Consider the following 5823-nt stretch of genomic DNA (forward strand, 5'->3'; position numbering starts at 1 on the left):
GGGTACACGGAAATTTCATCTAGTCACTTCCATCATGTTGATTTGATTTGTGTTCACTACTTTGATAATTTGATATGTGGGTGGACCGGTGCTTAGGTGTTGTTCTTACTTGAACAAAACTCCTACTTATGATTAACCCTCTTGCAAGCATCCACAACTATGAGAAAAGTATTAAGATAAAATCCAACCATAGCATTAAACTTTTGGATCCAAATCAGTCCCTTACGAAGTAGCACATAAACTAGGGTTTAAGCTTCTGTCACTCTCGCAACTCATCATCTAATAACTACTCCACAATGCATTCCCTTAGGCCCTAATAAGGTGAAGTGCCATGTAGTCGATGTTCACATGACAACACTAAGGAAATCACAACAAACATACCATCAAAATATCGAACACATATCAAGTTCACATGATTACTTGCAACGAGATTTCTCCCGTGACCTCATGAACAAAAGTAACTACTCACAAATGATAATCATGCTCAATATTAGAGGGGTATTAAATAGCATAATGGATCTGAACATATAATCTTCCACCAAATAAACCATATAGTAATCAACTACAAGATGTAATCAACACTACTAGTCACCCACAAGCACCAATCTAAGGGTCCGGTACAAAGATTGAACACAAGAGATGAACTAGGGTTTAAGAGGAGATGGTGTTGTTGACGATGTTGATGGAGATTACCCTCCCCAAGATGGAGAGTTGTTCCTGATGATGATGACGATGATTTCCCCTCCTGGAGGGAAGTTCCCCTGGCGGAATAACTTCGTCGGATGGCAAAAGTGCTCCTGCCCAAGTTCCGCCTCGAGACGGCGGCACTTTGTCCCGAAATTCCTATCCTTACTTTTTTTCTAGGTGAAAATGACTTATATACCAGAAGAGGGGCACCAAAGATGGGCCGAGGAGGGCAACCCACCAGGGCGCACCTGGGCTCCCTGGCGCGCCCAGGTGGGTTGTGCCCACCTGGTGGGCCCCTCTGGTAGTTATTTGCTCCAATAATTCTTATATATTCCATAAAAAATCGCCGTGAAGTTTCAGCTCATTTGGAGTTGTGCAGAATAGGTGGCCTGACGTAGCTTTTTCAGGTCCAAAATTCCAGCTGCCGGTATTCTCCCTCCTTGTGGGAACCTTGCATATTATGAGAGAAAAGGCATTAGAATTACTCCAAAAAGCATTATTATACATAAAACAATATAAATAACAGTAGGAAAACATGATGCAAAATGGACGTATTACGGCGCCACGATTCGGACGACCCCGGGGATCCACCTGCCGACGTTGAGAACAAGTCGAATCCGCTGTTGGACTTGCCCATCTTGTCGGTGTGTGGGTGGGAGGAGAAGAGGAGAGGTTGTGGTGTACATAGCTAAGATGGGGTTTGCTGGCGAGGCCAACCTGCTTAAATAGTCGGGCTAGGTGCACTGGCGCTGCTTCAATGCTGGCGCAGTTAGCGGAGTAGGCTTCTCAATCACCGCATTTGCATTGAAAAAGAGTCAAACTGTCGTCCGGCCACAATAGTCTGACCGACATGAATGCATGTAGGCAGTCGTCGAGTCGCGTCCTCTCTAAGCATCGATAAATGTGCGTCAGGCTTTTGGAACGGAACATGCATTGAGGGTTTTGGGTTGGACTGCATTGTCAGAGTCATACGTTGCAGACATCTGGACTCCCTCAATCCCCTAGATGTTTGCGAATTCAGACGCATGGATTGGTCCGCGGATGTTTATTGCATGTGTCGGATGGCACAGAGTGTGTGAACCCCGTTATCCAGATGTTTAGTGGGGTTTCGAGGTACTGCATTGGAGATGCCTTAACGATGGAAGCAATTTCCAAGAATTGGCTTTCGTGCAAATCCTTGATCCCAAACAAGGCAAACTCGTGGGCATATACAATGAACCACTATGTATGTTGTTTTTAAAAAAACTGTCAGGGGGGACACTCCCCACCTGAATATATTTCAAATTAAAATATCAACAAAGTTTAGGTGATTCAAGAGGAGAAAATATCCCGCCACTAGCCGGCATGGATTTTTGGTTTGTCTTTTTTAAGGCATGAGACCAAAGAGTGGGGTCTGAGATTATGGAGCGGGTTACATCATCGGGAGAGAGGTGCTCATCCTTAAAGGTCGCAGCATTACGAGCGTCCCAAATTTCCCATGGAATTAAGAGGAGAACAAACGGCCAAACTGAGTTGGGCAGCCCCAGGCGGCACGATGAGTTCCACAACTTGGAAAGAGGGGATGAAATCAACGGTAGTCCAAGGCCGTCCCAAACAGCAGCAGACGTTGGGCAGCTGAAAAACAGGTGGCCCCTGTCTTCCGATGCTGCATGGCGTCGAGGGCACGACGGAGAGTCGAGGATGGTCTTGCGATGGAGGTTAGCCCAAGTGTTTAGTCGGTCCAAATAGAACAGCCAACCGAACACCCGGACCCTGCTGGGAACTCAAGAGTCCCAGATTGCACCAGGTTGGGGTCCGACAACTATGAGGCAAGGGTGGCGTATACCCCTTTGGTGGAGAATGCCTCACCATTGAGCAAAGAGCACTGATCCGGGGATCCAGAGAGATGAACATCCCATGGCCAAAGTCTCAAAGAAGCAAGTTCATTGGAAGCAGTTAAGGTTAGCCGGCTACGTAAGCCCGGATCAATCCCATCCATCAATTATTTTTTTAACTAAAACATTTTGGCTTTGTGTAGTGTGTAAACAGAGCTGGGAAGTAAGTGGAGAGATGTTCTGGAGTTAACCAACGATCTAGCCAAAAGAAGGTGGAGGAGCCATCACCAATCTTAACATGTGAGATCTCTCTAAGAGTGTGTAGGTGTTTGCAAATTGCCTTACCAAGGAAGGAGGCATTACTACCAAGCCCTATATGCAGGGGAGAGTGGTTGAGTATCCAATCCTTCCAAGGTAATGGAGGAGACTGAAGCAATTTGAATGCAAGGGCTTTTGCAGGGAAGTTTTGGAGGGAGAAGGGTCTAAAAGCATCGGGGGTAGGAGAGTTATAAGATTTGGGGATTAGGACAATGAATGCTCAGTTTAGATAGGAGATATTCGTCGACACATTATAGAAACTAAGAAACATATTAGAGGCCTTTTGCTTAAGTATAGGGCAAAAACTTTGGCAGAACGGAGAGCAGAAACCGTCCGGCCCGTGGCTGGCAAAAACGTTCATGTCGGCAAAACCATCATAAATTTCCTGACCCGAGAAAGGAGAGTCTAGGTGCAAAAGTTGTGGCGTTTGCAGTGAGTATAGGGCCAGTTATTTTGAGATGTGGCTTGTAAATAATATGTAGTGAAAATAAGCTCCTATAAATAAGCCATTCAATTCTTTTTTGTTTCTATTTGTTTAGCTTTGTTTTCTGATAAACTAGTGAAAAGTCCGCGATACCCTTGGAGGCATCGTTCTGTCAGGTATGTGAATTATTATTTGCATGTCACAGGGACGGCTTGTTCTATTTGTTGAGTGATGACAGTTTTGCCGTAAATACAATCAACGAAAAGGGCAAGGAGAAATACCGCTTCACTTTTTAAAGGGCTTCGCTCGGGAAGCCGCCCTTCGCTGGCTTATCTCAAACGTGACGGAGGGGGCTTTCGCTGGAAATTAAGCTAATGGCACGTAAACGAGTTCTTTTTGGCTTGAACTTAATTTCCACCATAAGCCTTCCATAAGTGTGAAAATAACCGAACCTAGGTGTTGTAGCGAGAAGTTCCAAGTTAGTGAGAAAGTCGTTCCCAGGATGGAGGAGTAGTAGGAAGTAAGAATCTGCTATTTTGCATTGTTGGACGTAAAAACTTGATTATCGTGAGAGATGGATTGAATTTTATTCTGTCCACGCCTTTGAGAGGCAGGTGCATGAAAGTACCATGAATTTTTTTCACCATTGATGGCAGTTTTTTTACCTGAGTTGCCAGTAAATTATTTTTCTCGAACAGTTCTATGAAGAACCTTAATGACGACCCGCCTAAGGGCAAGTTCTAACAGAGAAAGGAAACGAGATTTATGTATGTTCATTGAACGCATTGGGTGTTAGTTCATGAGTTTTTTTGGTTTGGAAACTTAACATTCTAGATTTGTGCATATGGTTGTTACTCATGTAAGCAAGATAATAAAATGTGGTGTAAAAGTTTCACGTGGATCTCCTTGATTCTTATTTGGCTTTTGTCGACAATTTTACGTGGAACTTGTATTCGTGAGGACATGATGTCTACTACGCAACTTTATTCTTGTAGACACGTGTTGGGCCTCCAAGCGCAGAGTTTCGTAGGACAGTAGCAATTTTCCCTCAAGTGGATGACCTAAGGTTTATCAATCCTTGGGAGGCGAAGGATGAATATAGTCTCTCTCAAATGACCCTGCAACCAAATACAAGAAATCTCTTGTGTCCCCAACACACCCAATACAATGGCAAATTGTATAGGTGCACTAGTTCGGCGAAGAGATGGTGATAAAAGTGTAATATGGATGGTATTTTTATAATCTGAATAAATAAAAACAACAAGGTAGCAAATGATAAAAGTGAGCACAAACGGTATTGCAATGCTTGAAAATGAGGCCTAGGGTCCATACTTTCACTAGTGCAATCTCTCAACAATGCTAATATATTTGGATCATATAACCATCCCTCAAAGTGCGATGAAGAATCACTCCAAAGTTCCTATCTAGCGGAGAACATAAGAAGAAATTGTTTGTAGGGTACGAAACCACCTCAAAGCTATTCTTTCCGTTCGATCTATTCAAGAGTTCGTACTAAAATAACACAAAGTTATTCTTTCCGTTTGATCTATCCTAGAGTTCATACTAAAATAACACAAAAGCAAATTCATATTCATAATACTCAATCCAACACAAAGAACTTCAAAGAGTGCCCCAACATTTCTACCGGAGAAACAAAGACAAGAACGTGCATCAACCCCTATGCATAGATTACCCCAATGTCACCTTGGGAATCCGCGAGTTGAGTGCCAAAACATATATCAAGTGAATCAATACGATACCCCATTGTCACCACGAGTATTCAATTGCAAGACATATATCAAGTGTTCTCAAATCCATAAAAGTATTCAATCCGATAAAATGAAATATCAAAGGGAAAACTCAATTCATCACAAGATAGATAGGGGAAAACACCATATATGATCCAACTATATTAACAAAGCCCGCGATACATCAAGATCGTGACATCTCAAGAACACGAGAGAGAGAGAGAGATTAAACACATAGCTACTGGTACAAACCCTCAGCCCCGAGGGTGGACTACTCCCTCCTCATCGTGGTGGCCACCGGGATGAGGAAGATGGTCACCGGAGATGATTCCCCCCTCCGGCAGGTGCTGGAACGGGGTCTAGGTTTTCGGTGGCTACAGAGCCTTGTGGCGACGGAACTTCTGATCTAGGTTAACCCCTAGGGTTTTTGGAATATTTATGATTTTATAGGGCAAAGAGGGGGTGCGGGAGGCGACCGAGGTGGGCACAACCCACCTGGGCGGGGCACCCCCCAGGTGCTGCTCTGGCCCATTGGTGGTCTTCTGGTCCATAAAAATCCACAAAAAGTTTCACGGTGTTTGGACTCCGTTTGATATTGATTTCCTGCGATGTAAAAACAAGCAAAAAATAGCAACTGGTACTTGGCACTATGTCAATAGGTTAGTCCCAAAAATGATATAAAGTTGCTATAAAATGATTGTAAAACATCCAAGAATGATAATATGTATCAGGACATTATGTCATGATAACAATAGTTTAAAGGGACACACATTATCCAGGTTTGTGTCCCAAGGTGGGTAAACCCCCTACTTCTTTCCTTGTTAATTCATCT

This window comes from Aegilops tauschii, chromosome 5 (assembly GCF_002575655.3).
Source record: "Aegilops tauschii subsp. strangulata cultivar AL8/78 chromosome 5, Aet v6.0, whole genome shotgun sequence".
NCBI classification, from domain to species: Eukaryota; Viridiplantae; Streptophyta; class Magnoliopsida; order Poales; family Poaceae; genus Aegilops; species Aegilops tauschii.